The following is a 19,373-nucleotide window of genomic DNA, read 5'->3' on the forward strand; positions in this document are numbered from 1 at the left end:
CGTTCAGTGAATGACCTGGCTAAAAGGGACACTCTAGTCATACTTCTTTCTCCCTGCACTGCTTCAGACACTGCTCATGAATAGTATGAGATCTGAAAAGATGGAAAAAAATGTCACTCCATTTACAAAAACAAAAACCATTTCTGTAGGAAAACAATACAGAACAAAGCTTCAAAAAAATATCCATCCTAACAGAGCCATCCTAACAGACCTTCTGCTGGACACCAGCATATGCCACTTTAGAAGACACACTGACTTGCATGAACCCTGAGACAGGCTTCACAAAAGATATAAGGAGTTATTATTTATCCCTTGCACAGGTACATACTGTGAAGCTGAAGTTAGTCCCTAATGAAAACACATACAGGCATCATCCTCAAATAAATTCATCTGCTATTATTCCTTTTATTCAAGAAAATGTGCCTGAGAATAGTTGCCCACATTATGCAAAATACTCTTTTCTCTCTCTGCAGTTACACATTCATGAATCCCTAGCTGTTCTTTCTCCCTATTTTGAAGGAAGTACTTCTTTCTTTCTTTCTTTCTTTAGAAAGAAAACAGGTCACTGACTACATGGCAAGAACTGAATAACATGCTCAATAATCACAGAATCCATAAGGCTGGAATAGAATTCTGATATCTTCTAGTCCAACTATCAACATCCCCACCATGCCCACTAACCACATCCCTCAGTGCCACATCTCCATGTTTCTTCAACACCTCCAGGGACAATGACTGCACCACCTCCCTGGGCAGCCTGTGCCCATGCATCACCACTCATTCTGAGAAGAAAATTTCCAAATAGCCAACCCGAGACTCCCCTAGCACAACTTAAGGCCATTACCTCTTGTCCTGTCACGGTTACCTGGGAGAAGAGGTCAACCTCCACCTCACCACAGCCTCCTATCAGGTAGCTGTAGAGAGTAATAAGGTCTCCCCGAAGCCTATTCTCCAGACTGAACTATCCCAGTTCCCTCAGCCACTCCCCAGACCCCTCACAGCTTCATTGCCCTTCTCTGGACTTGCTGCAAGGCTTCAATGCCTTTCTTGTCATGACAGGCCCAAAACTGAACTCAGACAGTTAGAAATATCAGGTTGCACTCATTACCCATTAAAGCACAATGTAACGTGAACAAAAACAGGGCAGAGCCCAGACATATCCTTTGTATAATTGTAACACTTCCTTTGTGTGATATTATTCATCTAACTGTGGCAAATATTTCAATATTCAATACAGGCCACATTAAAAAAAAGGCAACCACGCAGAAAGCACTGCACTGCACTGATATAGTACACATCTTATGCACAGTAATATGGAAAAGAAGAATGGTTATGGTATATGGTTATATGGTATATAACCATATATGGTAATGGCATATGGTTATATTCACAATATTAGTGAAAACACAATATTTCTAAAGACTAAAATTTGAGATTAAAAAGAGTATCTGGGAAAATATTACATCAAAAGTGAGAAAAGCTGAGAGCGAACAAATCATTTTGTAAGTACCTGTATATATTCATCCCCGTGTGACCAGATTCACTCCTTCATCACATGCTGGATGCATTCCTCAGCCAGTTCTGGCTATATAGAAACTGATAAAGATAAATGGTGATAAAGAAGCAGAAGCAGAGATGAAAAAGCCATGAGGGATGAGGGCTTTATTTCCAAGGTGGGGCTCTGACTTTCAAAGATAACTACACCCAATAGAGATCAATAAAAAACTAAATTAGATTTGATTCAGGTCCTGAAATGGATCTATGGTACTGCGGTCTTATTTAGTTCACTGCCGTGTCAAATCAAGGAAGCTGGATCAGTCAAACAGCGGGCACCAGTGGTGCAGGCAGCCCTTTCTGCATGGCCATACTGGTGGTGTGCAGGAAAGCGTGCACATCAGGCCCCGTGACACAGGAACCCAGAAGGACCATGATGTGTGCAACCGGGGCCCTGCACGGGCACTGTGTGGAACCCACTCTTCCAAGAACTGGATCTGTGCAAAGAGTGAACCCAAGCACTTGCGAAAAGACTGTGCTGTAACTCTGAAAACCCAAAGTGCCCTGCTTTATCATACACACTTATTTTTCCTCACGGGCTATAGGCTGGAACTACACACCCATGAAATAGATGGGTATGTTTTATTAATCCTGAAACTTCTCCACACTTAGCTCTCACGAAGAAGTAACAGCTCATTTCTCTGATCAAATAAGGTAACAAAGAACTATGAGATCGAAATCCACACTTCTTGGCTAATAAATCCCATCTTGATAAGCCCCCTACCCACACCAATATTTCATCCTGACTCCTAACTGTCTACACAAACAGACTAAGTAGAATTTATTCTTACTGAACACAATTTAACATTCTGGTTTTTAACCATTTTTCAAGTAAAGTACCTCTCGCAATTAAAGAAAAAAAATCCAAACTCAAATGTATGTGAGAAATGGCGTGAAGGTTTAATCTCCATAATAATTTCAGTATTAGATATATATGGAAAATATCATACATTTATTTTACGGAGCCTGAAAGAGTAGCATTTATATTTAAGTCTCACATATATTAAAAAAGCGAAAAGATGGCAGACTGATATTATTTATTTAAAGAGTCAAAGATAGAATTCTAAAATTGTTCCAAGACGAGATTTCAGGCTTGGATGATTTTACGGCTGTTAACGTCAGACACCACGTACTGCTGGTTGGAAAAAAAAGTCTGTGATATAATTACTAGCAAAAGGAGTCTCCTCAGTGCTTTGTCTATGTTAAGATTCCCGGAAGATAACAAGGGGTAGCACAAAAGGCAATATTCTCCAAAAAAGCATTCCATAAATTTTACCTGTTTCTCCATCCCAGACTCGTGTTTCTGTCATACAGTTGACATTCTGTTGGTATGAAAAGATGAAAAGTCAAAACAGGAGCTCTTAAAAATAGAACTCTTTTACAGTTTCAAATAAAGCCAATATTTAGTTTGGAGTTACATGGAGCTTTCAACAAGCAGCTTCAAAGGCAGATTCCTATCACAAAATAGCCCAGAGATCTGATGCACTATTAGCACCTACAGAAACATCTTCAGAGAAGGAACTCTCATTCCTGCTCTGTCAGGCTCGTGACCCCTAACAAGGAAAGTAATTTTTAGCCATCAGGATGTTTCTAATGAGAAACACAAAAAACAGCATTAGTGAGAAAAAATGAAGTTTTGGAGAAACACACGCTGCTATCAAACTGTTGCCTCAGTGAAGCTGCATTTAAAACTAAGGCTTTATATAGACTCTGGTCTTCAAATTCATTCAGCATCTGTTGTCACAAGTCCTAACAAATGATCCAATCAACTTGAGCTGGAAATTGAGAAAAAACTTTTACTCAAAAGGACGGAAAAAAAAGTTTCAGTAAGAAACTGGAAATAAGTAAATAAAATCTTATAGAAACATTTCAGTAGAATTTTAAATGAATTTAAAAAAAATAATAATTTTTTTCCTCAAAGTTTTCTGTAAAGAAACTGCACCTAATTTTATCTCCAAAGAACAGTGGCAAATGTTCGATTCTGATATTAATTGTATCCAAATTGCCCTAAAATATCATTTTACTTCAGCTAACTTAATTGCTCCTATGGGAACAGACTTCTTGATTGATTTCTATTGCATTTTCATCTCAATTTTTATCCATCTTAACTGGCAGCACTAGATAATGGAGTCCAGAAAGATTAAGGACAGTCTTTACAACCTTAGCATACAATGTCCCAGCCTTAGGAGGAAAATATGATCACAGTACATATAAATCCACATCTGTTTTCATGAAGAAGGTAGCATAGAAGGAAATACAGATATCTTTGAGACGATACAGAAACTGAAATTGGAGCCCACCTGCAGTGCTTTCACTCCACAATCCTTACACTGCAGACTCTCTCATACACTTCAGTATGCTACAGTATAAAGTACAGCACAGCGTACTAGGGTTAACTTAAAAAGGAGCTACCAATACAGGTAAGGATTATTAACAAGTCATTTGTCCTGTATAATGATACTGTCTGTCTCTCCTCAGGCTAGCAGAAGCCAGATCTTGTGAGTTATTTACACATCTGATACAAGTTTTGAGGGCAGATGACACACCTACCCAGTCTTGTGGCTTTCCACGAAGATGGGAATATTCACCCATTTTACTGATGGCTTTTTTTTTTCAGCTTGACAAAAATATTTATACTTATTTTTAGAATAGCCTTATAACATGTCTGGCATATCTTTTGGTTGCTCTGTTTCACGTATCGAAAAGCAGTAGGAAAATTATCCCACTGCCACGCAGTGTGCCTGATGACAGAGGAGTTAGGCTGACATTCTCCAGGAGCATTAAATACACTCACATGCACATATCTAGACATACATACGAGTTATTAGTGTAAATAAGGAAGAAGGCAACAGCTGATCTGACCTGCAGTCAAATTATCTGCTGGTTATCCTCGCTGCATATCCAATAGCTCATTTTTACTCTTTAGCAAAAGAATTTCTTGACAGGGGAGCAGCGATAAAACACTGGGTGAGATGTAACAGAAAAATCTCTGCAAGCAGTTTGCGAGCGGTTACAGTTCGGCTATTGCATAAAAATGGGATTAAAAAATAGCCTGGAAGAAAAGACCAAGTCATTATAATCTTGATATATGCCATTTAAAATTCACCTGATTTCCCCCTGCTTTCCCTCATAAATCAAAAGTGAATACACAGATCCCAGGGACGAGGAGCAGGTGGTAAAACAGCCTAAAATCGCTTTTCTATACTTCAGGAGAAAACTAATTTCATGCTGAAAAAAAAAGGTCATTTTTACTGCTAGTTTAGCCACATGGCTCCCAGGTACCAATTTTGCAAAGTATTACACATTTTCACTGTGGGTCATTTGTTTCCTCTGCAAATTTCCTAGAAACTTACAGAACTGATACACGCCGATCTTTCCATCTGTGGCTTTGAGCATACAATGATGATTGGACAGTTTATCTTTCCTTTAATCTGTACGATAAGTGACAGAGAATGCAGAAATGTTGTCTATATGTTACACAGAGCAACTTTCTGATGATGGTGCCTGAATGAGACACTGACGAGCCCCTTACATTGTATGTTCTATGTTCCTCTAGGCCAGCTGTAGCTGCTGAAACCAATACAGCCAGCCGCAGATATTACAAACAGATGTACATGGTTGTAAATTTTCTGCAGAGAAGCTAATGTTTGAATTTGTTTGAGAAATAAAAGCTTTTTGCTTGAACAGAAAACACTATTTCCCTTGTTAACCTGAACACTAACCTCTATCCTAATTACATGAAATCATTTTTTTCTCAAGGGCAGCACAGAAGAAGTACAAAATTCTTCTTGGCCATGGTAGGGAGATAGCAAGTGCTTAATCCTCAGACGTGGCAAGGAAAAACAAAACAAGACAGCAGAGCAAAGCAGTGCAAGGCTGTGCGACTATTCCATTTCCATGACCAGAGTATTCAATCACACAGCATGGGGAAAATTAAATAATATTCAATATGCTGAGTACACTGAATAGGAATTCATATCGAGTTTATTCGGAGGTATCAGACGCGGTATGTCACCATGTAAGGAGAGGCATTTGAGCTACATAAAGGCTGATGCCTTATGTTTTTTAATAAAGTTGAAGACAGATTACATGCCTTTGATTTCAGCCCAAGGTTGCATTGGATGGAAGCTATTTCCGTTAAAGTACTGAATAATTTGGAAGTTACACTAGAATCATGCAGAAAGCTTTGGAGACCAAACAATATGAAATGGTAAGGTGTTAAATTGTCGCACCTGAAAGAAAGTGCCATTGAAAGTCTAAGAAATAGGTCACTAAAGCTACACAGGCCAACACAAAGCCAAAATGACATGCTGCACCAGTCATAATTGCAGCCTGAATATTTGGTTCTTTTACCTAGACCTCCTGATTCCTGTCTGTGTTGGAACTTTATTCTTAGTACTGCAGAAGTATTAGCAATGCATACAGTGCATCACTCAGCCACAGGGACCTCAACCACCTCCAGCCCTTTGAGGTAACTGTGCCTGCATCTGTGAATCACAGCATGGCTTGGGTTGGAAAGGACCTCAAGGATCCTGAGTTCCAAACTCCTGCTGCAGGCACTGCCAGCCGGTAGGTCAAGTACTAGACCAGACTGCCCAGGGCCCTATGCAACCTTGCCTTGAACACACAGGGACGGAGTACCCACAACCTCTCTGGGCACCTCATCACACTCTCTGTAAAAAATGTCCCCCTGACATCTCATCTAAATCCTTCCTCCCCTGGTTTATACCATTCCCCCTTGTCCTGTCACTATCTGCCCTTCTAAAATGTTGATTTCACTCCAGTCTCCTTGATCATTTGCTGCTGTTTTCCCAGCAGAAATCCAGGTTGGTTGAAGTCCCCCATCAAGACGAGAGCCTGCAACTTAAAGTAAACCCTCTGAGAGTTGCTGGCTCAGGATCTAGCTCCGCTACAGCTTCTGTCAGTGCCTCAGACACCAGGCAAGGCTTGAGCGAGTGTAGGGAGGTGCTAAGCTCCCTCCTCACTTGCAACATAAGTGCAAGCAGCAGGGATGCAGCCCAGGTTGGATGGCCCAGGACGGGTGGGATGCTGGAAGGAGCCTGCTGCAGGGCATCCTCCAGTTAAACAACGCACCTGTCATTCAAGCAGTCATCTGCACTAGAAACTCAGGTACTGACACACTGGAGTTAATGGGAATTTGTGAACAGCCTCTAGGAAGCTCAGAGCACGGGGAAAGCAAAAAGGCAGAGGTTACAGCAACAGTACGATGTGGATTCTCCCTGCAGGTCCCTTGCAGGTCAAAGTACGCAAAGACATTCCGCATGAGCCAGCCTGTCCCACACAGCCTTCTGGCACAGCTCCCTCTTCACACAGCACGCTTTTTTTGTTTGTTTGTTTTGTTGTTATTGTTGTATTGTTTTAATACTGCATGCAGTTCAATTTCTTTGGCCAGCACTGACTGTGTAAATTCTTCAGAGAGACTGTGAAAACTGCCAAGAAAGACTGCCTGGGAGCAGCATTCCAGAAGTAGCTGGGAAGCTGTTAGCTGTCTCCCTGCCTTGGCATCCTTCCCCCAAAGCACTCCCAACCACAAGCCAGTGCAGTTCTGCACGGTCTCAGAAGAGGCATCTTGGCCTTGAGGGCAGCTCCATGTGGGGCTCAGGGAGCTAAATCATGCCAGTTGATCCTTGCATGGTGTCATAACCGTAAAATCTTCCACAAGGAGCAATGTGGAGAGTGGGTGTTTTGGCGCATTTATCACGTATGCTACGACAAATGACAGTTTTATGGTTAAATGCACTTGAATGGAAGGTTAAGGTTCATCTCCCTTCCCTGCCCTAGATTTCATTTATCACCTCGGGTAAAACTAAGAGACAGAAAATACCTTACAAAATAGAATTGCTTCCCTTTCCCTTGCCTTTCTATTGGCTTTGTCTCCACAGTTTAGGCCTGTATACCTGGAGGTTTGCTTGGGGCAACGGGAACTCTGAAGTCAGGGAGGGAGCCGGAAAACTATAGCACTAGCAAAACCAACAGTGGGCAATAAAACCAATAAAGCAGGAGAAAAATGAGAACCAGGAACCTGTAATAGCCAATAAGCTCATTAAAGGTGAATTAGCTGACTCTGAAGAGGAATTACATTCCCCCCAAAACAAAGTGATTTCAAAAAGACCAAAGCTGACCTCTCAACCACTCTGAGTGCAATGGTTTCCCCACTGCACCAATAGAGATCTATCTTTGGCTCCTATCTGCTGTAAGAAGAGCAGTTATTTTATGCCCCCCAGAACAGGCACACTGCTGTCGGCTAAAAGCAGGAGGGATGGCAGGGAACTGTGACATTTCTAATAGCTACTCATTTCTCTCTGGATAAAATCATTTCTGAATTTAAGTGTGCGGGTGTTTTCCAGCACAGTGGAAGATAAGACAGATGCTGGGTAAAGATTATGCTGAGCCCAGGCTCCAGTAACATGATTGTGGGCATGATGGAAGCTATATAATACAGAGATACTGCACATGATTTATAGGTTGTGAAAAGAGGGCTGAGTTAGTGGTGTTTTTTGCAGAATTTTGCCGGTTTAGCTCTGTGCACTAAAAGAAAGGATGTATTTAACAGGCAGGTTGGTAGACTTTAAATTGATAGCATCGTGCCTTGAAAGTACTGTGCCATCCACGTCTACTCACATTTGCTGAAACTGCTTTACTCCCTGTAGCTCCCATCCTCCAGCAATGTTGTAGAGGTGTTTCTGCTCATTCTTTGTGCACAGCCCTCAGACAGCTTTTGCTGCTTTCTTCTCTATGGTTAATTTTGTGCTATAGCTCTCCGCATTAGTAATATTGGTCACACTTTGACATATTTAATGGAGTCACAGGGAGACAAAACCATATTCATGAGGAAAACAGAGCAGTATCTTCAGCCAAACAGTATGCAACACAAGGATAATAACAGAAGACATGAGATAGGAGTATAATACAAATAAAATATATTCTTGCTAGAAGAGATTATAAGAAACAATCTGGGCATTGATAATCCATGACATAAACAGCTTTAGGGGAGGAGAAAGTCCCGAGTCATTACCTCCCTTGTTTTTTCCCTACTGAAGTACCATAGTGGAATAATAATAAATTCCTGGGTGCCTCATAGCCCTCCCCAGCCTGTGCTGCCACTGCTCCTTTTGCCTGCTTATTCCCCCTTCTTCTTTATTCTCTGTGTCTGTTTTTACCCTACCTCACAAACTTAATCTTATGGGTGCTTTCCAACCTAAACGATTCTGCCAGTCCTCCATCTCCTCCTCGCACATTTATTTTCATGCCAGCCATTCTTTTTCCCTTTCCAAATGCATTTATTTTGCCGGGTACTTTTCTCCCCCCCTATACTTCCTCAGGGATGCCAGTTGAAACTCAGAGTTGTGCTTTTTATTGCTAGAATAGAGATGTTCTGGGCAGCCCTCATGACCCAGGATTAATCAGCCAGGACACACCTTGAGAATGAGGCATGTCCATGGAAAACCCCTGCGAAGCAGAAAATGCCAACAAACCAGTCCTTCTTTGGCTTTTCAACTTGTCCATACTTTTGAGGCTTTAAGAGTAAAAATGCAAAGCAATTAATAGAAATCTCCATAAGAAATTTAGGTATACTGATTCAGTTTCCTAATCCAGTAGCCTTACTTGAGTCTTAAGCCAAATAGGTATAGATTGATCGATTTAAGTCATGTATTTTTCAAAACAGTAATGAAGCAAAGTATAGAAAAACATTTGTCTATTGAGAAAAGCAAAACAGCAGAAATAAACAGTATCTCACTGGGCCTTGAGGTGTTTGGAGAAGCCAATCCTGTGGCCAGAGCCAAGCCACGATGCTTCCTGGTGAGATTATAGAATCATAGAACAGCCTGGGTTGAAAAGGACCTCAAAGATCATCTCGTTTCAGCCCCCCTGCTATGTGTAGGGTCACCAACCACTAGACCAGGCTGCCCAGAGCTACAGATCATGAGTCTGCATTGATGCATGTAGCTGTTGGTGTCCTCAAGGTAGATCTCAGAGCAGAATATACCTGCATCATTATCCAGCACTTGCTGATGGCTCCTGGTGTCCTGCTGCTGTAGCAGTGGATGAAGAAAAGAATTAAGTGACCCGATTTACCGATCTGCAGTGAAATACTTAAGTTCTGAGAGTTTTACTACGAATTCATCTTGTAGCAATGTGACTGGGAATTAATAGGATTACTGTTGAGTGGCTCAGGTTAATGGCATTACTTGTTTGGATTTTATAAAATCCCCATAATTGAGAAATGTTTATCTAAGTCACCATAAAAACATAGATATTGATGTAAAATTACAAATGGCCAAGTACAGGATGAAATGAAGCAAACTGACCAAACCTGTGCTTGGAGGAAAACACAAATGCCAAATTAAATATGTTAGGCTAATGGTTTAAATGATCCAATTTACCAATAATAAGGGTACTTTAGACCCAGGTTCTGTTTGATTTTATGCTGTGTGAGTCCACAGAGGAAAACATCTGCTTGAAAGGCAGACGGCCTGAGCCCAAAAGGGACATTAAGGGAACGAGCAGTTTGGGCCTCTGCATCTTTTCATACTCATTTCACAATATTCCTCGTAGTTTTCAGTGAAAACTGTACTGGATTAAATTACTTTGCTACAGCTGATTTTGTCCTGATGAATTACTAAGGGAGCAACAGAAAAGCATCTAGAGCAACAAGCGGCTTTTTTGAGGCTTTGTTGAACAAAGAAGCTGCGCTGGGACATCAAGTAACTCCAGAAGGTTTTGGTTTCAGGTGGAGCTGGCTATGGCAACCACAGCCCCCCTAGCAAACACACTGAATTAACAATTCCCAGCGCACAGTAGCAGTGCAAATCTCTGCACAGACCTTTTGGTGCCTGTGATGCTGAGGCAATGTGAGGGCAGAGAAAGGGATGCTGGAGAAGATAACCCGGCTTGGATAACCTTAGAGCAAGGTAAAGGTGGCCATTTATCTGCAGAAGGAGCGGTGGCATGAGGCAGGCCCTGCTCTCATTTATCTTCTCTTCATGGATCTTTTCTCTCTCTCTCTCCCCGTACTACAGATACAACACAGCCTTTCTCTGTTCCGTAAGATAAAAGATCTCCTTTCATGGCAGCCCTCTCCTTACAATGCAGCCACAGCGGGCTTCCCAGCACCATCCTCACCCTCCTGTTCCCCAGCACCCACAGCACTGTGCCCAAGCACAGCCCCTCCTCCTCAGGTCCTGCACCCAGGACCCCCTCTGCCTTTCTGTTTCCTATCACTTGCTTGGCCACACAGAAAACAGTTTCACTGCAGAAAATCAATACAGTTTTCCAGAAAATCTTGTTAATAAGAAGATGGTGTTGGATTGTTCTTAGCTGTGACTGTCTCGATTGCCATTGATTCATGGCTAATATGTCTGGTAAGTTTTAATATTTCTAATTGGTTTCTGTTATACTTGGGGAATGAGAGGCTTTTTCAACCTGCACGCTTGTACCACTACCTCCTGTTTGCATCTCTGTGTGAAAAGAGATGATCCAGAAAATATTCCGTGTGTCAAAGTTATGATTTAGAAGTAAGTTCTATCTAAAAGTGCTCGCTTTTGTCTGTCCCTTCATTTGCTTTGAATATCGGCGAGTCCATTAAGCACAATACCTACAGGTTTTAGAGAGCGATTCCTCTTTGTGAATTTCATTTAATGGCTGCTTCAGTCTATGTTTGTTCAATGCTTATAAATCTTCCCTTCCCATAAGCAGAAACAAAATAAAAGTAAGAAATTTCTTTTTCGAGGCTTGAGAGCTTTGTTTCACAAATGTACAGTATGTGGCCGGGAAACAAATGTCAAACAAGTATGAACAAAATTGTTATATGGCATACATCAAAAGATTGCAGCAGTTGTTCTGAAGAGCAAAATAGCCGAACGTGGCTGTCACACAGAAAGAATTATGGTACTGTAACTTCCACAAAAGATGTAATTTCCAAACATCCTTGACTCTTCTTGCCATGTAAATGTTTTATACCTTTTTCCTATTTTCCTGTAGCTATTACACTCTCCATCTGTTGCTGTTTACATCTAATACACAAAAAATGAATAGATATTATGGGATGCTTCAGGTTTTATACATGCAAAAGATCGATTTGGATCCGAGCTAGAAGAATATCCTCATGGGAGGGTTTACTCCGGTGGGCAAATGCCATCAGAGGCAGCATTTCATCATGTGTTTGCTTCAAAGAAAGGGAGAAAAAAAAAAAACAAAACAGCACAGATTTATAACCTTGGAAAGCTTTATGTATTCCTTTAGGGATGAAGAAAAGAGAAAAAGAATGAGAAAAAGTAAAGAAGAAAGAGAACTTAATAGACAAAAGCACTTCATACAGACACCTGCATCAATTACCAACGTATAAAACCATTCCAATATTCTCCTTCATACAAATGATTCTACAGACATCAGCAGAGTTACTCACTCCAATTACTTTTATAAGGAAGCTCCTGCTAGATGCACCTTAGACTAAGAGCTGCATGAGATGTGGTCTCCTGAGGACTTCTGACAGATTTACGACAGAGAAAAGGTTATGCTTATTGACTTGAGGGACAAAAAATACATATTTATGTTGCTGCATAACCATTAATAAAAATGATGATCAACTGCAGCTCAAGATTTATGCCATGTAGAAGATTCCAAGGGTGCAGTATTACAAGAAAAACTGTAGCAACATCTAAATTTAGGGATGTCTGATATTTTCTATCAGATTGTACATTCCAGGCTTAGAGTATGGCTGAACTCCTTGAAGTAAAGATGATATTTTCCATCTTTAGACTAAGTTAAAAAAAATTATTAAGCAAAATTTAAAGTTAGGGAAGGCACTTTATTTCTCACAACCACTTAAAAAAAAACCATCCCTTTAATCAAGAAATGAGAGATCCTTCATGATTTTGAAGAACAAAAAAAAACAGTTTGTTGTCTAGGCTTGCACATGGAAAGAGATCATGTATATGCTGTCAACACATGTGACAAGTGCTCCAGTTCACACCTGCCAGGAAGTGCTGGGTGCTGTCGTGAATTAAAATGATTCTGTGGTGAGCTAAGTGCTCACAGGGTTTGATTTACGGGATGTTCCTGGCACCAAGAGAAGGAAAAGCCCAAGAGGGAGAGCATCCTGTGGGGGATGGAAGGCAAGCCAGGAGAGCTCGTGGTAGAAAAGGTACCAAAATAATATAACAGGACCTTGATCTCCCCTCAGCCAGAAGGAAACAAGCCATAGTAGAGGTGCCAGAGTGAAAGGAAAGAGTTGGTGACGTGACAGGAAGCCCCAGAGGGTGCTGAAGGGACAACCGAAGCTAGAGAGAACTCACAGACATAACAGCCTTATATCATGATAAACATGCTACCAAACATTTGCTTTGAGGCCAAAGCAAAATAACATCTCTCTCTAAAACTCTTGCTCTATAATGGGATCTGTTTGAAGTGTTTGTAAAATAACACTGAAAATGCTTGGAAGTTTTTCTGCTACCAAATTGAAGCTTAGGGATTTAGAGTCATAGCCTATTAAAATTCTGTTTAGCATGCACATTTTAACACAGATGCTTCAATAAAAGGGGTTTCTGTATAATTACCTAATGACTTGCTATGTCAGTCATGATAGGTCCCACATTTGTGCCTCTCTCCTGAGAGTTAAAGAGAAAATAAATACGCAAGTTCTTCCCTGCTGCCTTTCCAATTTGGGCTGAAATGAGTGAATAGTTTATGGATGTCTCTGATGTGATTTGCATTGCTGAGAAAACAAATCATATAAGACATAAAAGTAGACAAAAGTATGCGCTTTTTTCTTTTAATTGAATGGAAAATGTTCTTCAGTGATGGGTGAGAATACACTGAACCTTATTTTCAGTTTTAATGCATTCCTCAGTCACTCTACTCCCAGGTATTTTCATCCTAAGGGCTAAAAAGGGTTACAGATCTAACGATGTTGGAATGTCATGCCTGAATACGGTTTGATTGAGAAATGAGATACTTTCCCAAGATGCATCCTGGTGTGAACAAGTGCTACCAAAAAGCTTGCAGCCATTTCAACGTCTATTAAGAAGATAGCCCAAATGAGGAGATGCAACACTAGCAGTCCAGGACAGTAATGCTTCAGCCAGCTCAGCCCGGAGGCATGCTAAAAGCTTTAGGAAGCCGCAGAGACAGAATCAGCCTAAAGAGGAGATTCTTCTGGCTTCAGCATCCCATAGTACATGCCAAACACTGAACAGCAAGTCACCTTGGACACTGCTTCCACTGCAATGCTTGGAGATCCCTAACTGGGACGTGAACCTCCTGCTCGAAGGTCGAGCTCAGCTTTCCAGGCCCCAGCTGTACCCCAAACCCATGGAGCTGCACTGCTGGCTGGAGAGCTGCAGGCACTGCTGGGACTGCGAGGAGGAGCATCCACATGGTTTGCTGCTGTATGGAAGCCCCCTCCATCACACTGTCTGTTACTGCGCACAGCTGACAGATGCAACTAAGGCAGTAAGAGGAGGCTGTGTCAGCCAAGTGTCTGCATTACCGCCAGGGGAAGCACAGGGACTTTTTCCTCATAGCAAAAAAGATTTCTGCATGTGATTGTCTGAAAAATGTCTAAACATCAAGAATTCTGAGTATAAGAGCAACTGGATTTGAGTACTGTTCCCGAGAGCAACCCTTACAGACTCCCAAAGAAGCAGATTTACAACAAGGACTGGAGAACAACTCAGTTATCCAGATTTCCTCTCCCAACTTCTTCCGTGTACTTTCACACCAGTAACCAGGGACCCATTTTCAAAAGGGTTCCCCCTCCCATCTTCCCACACAAACAAAGCTCAGATGTCCAGTTGTGCTGCAGCCCCCAGTGCCTACTTCTGCCTCGCACTGACAGCATCCCAAGATGTCTCTGCTGACATGTGGACTTAGTTACTATTGCACTGCAATACAATGTATTGTAATTACAAAGTATTACAATGAGTATTACAATGAGTATTACAATGAGTATTACAATGAGTACAAAGATGGCTAAGAGGAAACAGAGAAAGGAGAAAGGTAGCATTCATGTGACTCTTCAACCAAAAACCATATGAAAAGTGTGCCCATGAAGCCTTAGAAAAATTGCAGCACAGACCAGAAAATAGCATTTGCTTTGTTTATCAAACATTTCAGAGTTACCCAGGTACTGGGAATGCTTCCCTTTTCATAAAAAACACATTAACAGGGAAGCTCATTGCTACAATGCTGTTGCAACATGCACACTATTAGGGCTGTCCATCTTCCCCAAGAGCTACTGCTTTGAAGGAAGCAACACAAAGTGCTTGGGGAAATTGCCATTCAGAAGTTCCCTCAAGATCTGCATCCATCTTTCACTGAGTAATAATGGAGCATTAATGAGATGCTTCCATGTTTCCACGCTCCTACCAACTACACGTGGTGCAATCTTTGGAAATTAGTTGTCTTACTTGCAAGCCGAGCAGGGGAGACAGTAATTCTTCACTGGGAATATTGGTAAAACAAGGCCTGCATTTAGGGGATTCAGACTGGTAAAGACAGTTTCTTAAGCTGACATTTAAGAATCACTGACTTTCAAATACCACATCAGCAATCAAGAAATCAACAGTTTGGTAGAAATGTAATTAGCTCAGCATGCTCTGCTTGAAACCAGTACTGTAGCTATCAGCTGCAACAAATGCTAAAATGCAGGATTTGTTTTTCCATTGAAATACATTACGATTTACTTTAATGAAGGCATGAGGGCTTGAGACATCAATATTTCTGAGAAACTGCTGGAGCGAGCTTAGATCAGGGTGGATTTTTCTCCATTAGCTGAGCAAATTCTGGGAAAACAATCTGTCTTTCTTTCGCTTGGTCGGCACTAAACGCATTGCCAATGCAACCAGGGAGAATGCGTGGTAGGTTATTATTAATATGCTTTCATTTCAGTTATGTACAGAAGTTACTGAGATTGTGTTTTATACGCAATTACATTATGCATTATCAGAATTGGCCTTCCTGTGCTAGAATTAAGTGCAGAGGATGTCAAGTTAACAGCCCCCGAAAGCCAGTGCTTCTGGGCACAGATGGCAGAGCTCATGTGGAGGGAGAGGAGTATCTGGATGCACAGCAGTCAATATTTACTCAAACCCAGGCAACATTGGTACTGCTTTAATCTGACAGCTGCTTGAAAACTTATTTGAGTACACAGTGGTCTCAGACCTCTGCAGAGTTGAAAGCTGCCACCCTTCCTGGATTCCTCGGTAAAGAAGATACGGATTAAATCTTGAATGTGCTTGGGAACTGAACTGAACTATATACTCAAAGCTGAGTATATAATGTAGGATGACAATTAGCTTCTGCTGTACATCTTTCTTCAAGCGAAATAAGACCCTAAGTTCTTAGCTGTCTATCACTTTAGCACTTTTCACAAGTACCATCAGTGCACTCAAATTTTCAGAGCGAGCTGGAGCATGAAATCACACTTCTTTAATTTGCTCAGTGCAAGTCCCACGCTTCTCTCAGGGTGGACCAAAAGGCAGTGACACCCTTCATGCCCCAGCCCTTTCCACTGTGCCAGGCATGTCCTTGCTAAAGCCAGCGAGGTGACCTGCGGAGGCACGGCACCATTCTACAAGCAGCATGAGAAGTCTGCTGCAAACACACCCATTGGGCCACAGACTGGCAGAGAGCATTCTGGAATGGGCCAGGAGTCAGCCAGCACTGGATTGGAGAAGAGTGACAGGGAGGGGAAATGTGCATTTTAGGAGAAGGACTGCAGGGACAGAAGTTACAGGGTCACAGTGCTCTCAGACTGTGAGCCAGAGCTCCTCAGTGCCGTGGTCAGATAAATACTAATGCATTAGTTTTAAAACGCTGCTCTGGAATGTCACCTTCATCTCCATTGATCTCTATTACCAAACAGGTCCTTCACTGTCACTTGTGACAAAAGGCATTAGTCAAGGAAAAGCTCTAAATAAACTCAGAGAAGCGGCGCTTGTCTCAGCCACACACAATAACTTTGCAAAAAGGCTTGAGAAAGTAGAGCACAGAAAAAACGCAGCTATTACCACAACTAAAAACTGAAACGTTCTATTCTAAAATTGTCAAGCTTATCCAAAATATTTGACTCCCTTTCCCCCCTTCCCCCCCCCTCCCCAGGAAGGTTGTTTTTGTCTGGATTAGAAAATAGCCAACTGAAAGATTTTTAACAGATTGACTTTAATCCTCACATTACATTAGGGCAGATGATACCCAGATAGAACCGTGTGGCTAAAAATTTAGCCAGGATATCCCACAGGCTCATCAGGGGTCCCCACTGCCTCCTATGGGAACACTTGAGCACTGCATGCCCCAGCTCCTCTTCTGCTGTGCACTCAAATGTGCACAACCAGAGCAGCATGTTCCTCTGCATGCTGATGGACATGCCCTGGACAGTGTTCTAGCACACTGCTCCACAGTTTGAGAACGCAGAAATTGAGAACTCAGATTTACAAGAACAGTTGCCTAAGGAGAAATAAAACAGGGTGGTTTGGCTATTGATTTGGAAAGCTGGTTGCAGGAATTGATATGATGAGTTTGGATGGGCGCAGCCACGTAAGGGAAAGCTGGTTTAGAGATGCTCCTGTTATCGCTTAACATATATGTGGTGAGCTGAGAGCAGTGGCACTGCTTTAAACACCACACACCCATGAACTGCTGCCATGCCCATTTGTCAGAGCTCTGGTATTGCAGAAGTGTTGCCAAAGATGAGCCTCCAGGGAAATGTTGTTTCTCTCTTCTTCTCTTAAATCTTAAACCAAAGGCAGACAAAGGAGCTGTAAATCCCCCTGATGGTTGCCCAGTCAGAAAAGTACCTCTGCAGCAGTGCTTGCGGAGCAGAGTTGGATGCAACCTTTCTCTTGTGTACCACAGCCCTGAGAGAGCTTTTCATGCTGACACACCTTTCGTGGCACAAGAAAAGGAACGGAGGCAGAAGGGAGATGTGGCTCCACAGCACCGAGGGCAGTGTGGGAGGGAAGCTCCAAGAACCTGTACGAGACCCCTATGCTTGTGCCATGCAGGTTTTATACTTATTTCCCATGCCTTTATACCCTCCAGCATCAGTGCTGAACTAAGCTTCTGCTTCTTGTTTTCCATAAATATTGCAGTGGAGAATTAGCTGAATTTAATTACAGTTATCATAAAATAGCAATAATTAATCAGATGCCAGTAGCAGCTGTATTTTGCTCTTCTGAAAGCCAGAAACTATTTAAAAACTATTTCATTACAAGCAGAAAACTATTGCAAAAGCAAAGCAAAAAGCATTCCATTTATAGAGTCACATTATCCCAGAGAACACAAACACTCTCCAAATAATAATCAAAAGCCCCTCTTAATAGCATGCTGTTGTGGTAAGAGCCTCTTAGGGGACAAAGTCTAGAGAGACATTCATCTGGACAGCACTGGATCTACAAGGCACAGAGAGGAAGGGAGCAACACAAACAAAAGCACATCAGTTTTCTCATATATTTCAGCTGCTGACAGGCACTTTCAGTAGAGAGGGCCATCTAATTACAGAATCATAATGTTCTCTTAATGTGCATAAATTGCTCTAATTCACACATCAGTTCCTCTTTTGCACTACAAGAAGCATGTCAGTGCCATGAGGATCAAGCCCTTCATAGAACAAAACCAGCTGGATTTGACACCCCCTGCTCGCCAGCTTTCCTCTTGCCCTCCTCCCAGCGCAGTGTGGGATCTCTCTGGGCTTGGAAGTGGAGGTGCAGACGGTTCCCACCCTCAGCCCCCAAAGAGGGCAGAACATCTCACAGCTGTTCCAGGTGCAGGGGGTTGCACCAGGCAGCCCCTTTTGTTGCCCGGTCCCTGCCAGAGCTTTGGGATCCTGCTCTGGTATGTTTTGCCCATAAGGCTTTAGTGTGCATGGAAGTACAGATGTATTTGGCCACTGAAGGAACTGATTTTGACACTAAAAATTAAGATGCCACAAACTAAACACCATGTACAAGATCAGTTCTTTGTTACTGTTCACATGACTTACACTTGCTACCCAAAAGCCCTACATACCAGGCTGTCTAGCAGTTTCATACAACTGTCACATCAGTTCCATACAACCACCTGGAAAACTACATGGCAGGTAGTGGGTAACGCCCCTTTACATCTTTGTAATTGTGAACAGCAAGTACTCCTCACTGACAGTACAAATGCCAGGAAGCACACAACCCATAAGACTTCTACATACCTCTGAGATAGCCTCATAGGTCTGCTGGTCCACAGGCTGATGGGACCAGCCACAGGACTTACAGAAGTATTTTAACAACTAGTTTACTTTTCTCAAAGCTGAAATGTACTATAAAATGTGTCAAGCCAGGGTTGTGGTACTTTATGGATGCACAGTTTGGGGCAGGATGCCAAGTTAAGATATGGCTTTGCATAACTCTTCAGTTGTAAAACAGTTTACACAGATTACTTTTTTAACACTGTCGATTTAGCTCTCCTGCTGCATCTGAAACCATTTCTGCTCCTTTCTAGGGCTTCTCAAGAGAAGCACCCAAGTTGTAACATATTTCATAAGTGCAGAGATATTAAAACTTGAAGCATAAAGCCTCTTCCTATCCCTGATGAAGAAATTTCCTGTGATTTCTCACTACAGTGACAGAGAAGGAAGAATTCTCATCAAAGTCAGGCAAATAACTCAAATGGAGCAATGTAAGCAATATAAACTCACTTTTTTAAGGTTTAAAATCATCCATTAGGAGGTCATCCAATATATTTGTTCCTCCAGGCCACATACTTGCATTAATAGTTTTCAGTCTCCAGCTCCTGACACACTGCAGTGAACACTTTTCACCAGGAACTGC

At 42.0% G+C, this 19,373-nt stretch overlaps 1 long non-coding RNA gene across 1 annotated transcript in view; it reads right to left on the reverse strand.

The window, feature by feature from the left end:
• LOC128078093 (uncharacterized) overlaps positions 1–19,373 on the reverse strand; it is an 83,528-nt gene that overhangs the window by 10,141 nt on the left and 54,014 nt on the right. The window contains exons 2-3 of the long non-coding RNA XR_008205295.1: positions 2,831–2,876; positions 1,511–1,596 (exon numbers count right to left, since the gene is read on the reverse strand). This is a non-coding gene — a long non-coding RNA (uncharacterized LOC128078093). The remainder of the gene's footprint in view (positions 1–1,510; positions 1,597–2,830; positions 2,877–19,373) is intronic.

Source organism: Tympanuchus pallidicinctus, unplaced genomic scaffold (assembly GCF_026119805.1).
Source record: "Tympanuchus pallidicinctus isolate F22 unplaced genomic scaffold, pur_lepc_1.0 scaffold16, whole genome shotgun sequence".
Classification (NCBI taxonomy): domain Eukaryota; kingdom Metazoa; phylum Chordata; class Aves; order Galliformes; family Phasianidae; genus Tympanuchus; species Tympanuchus pallidicinctus.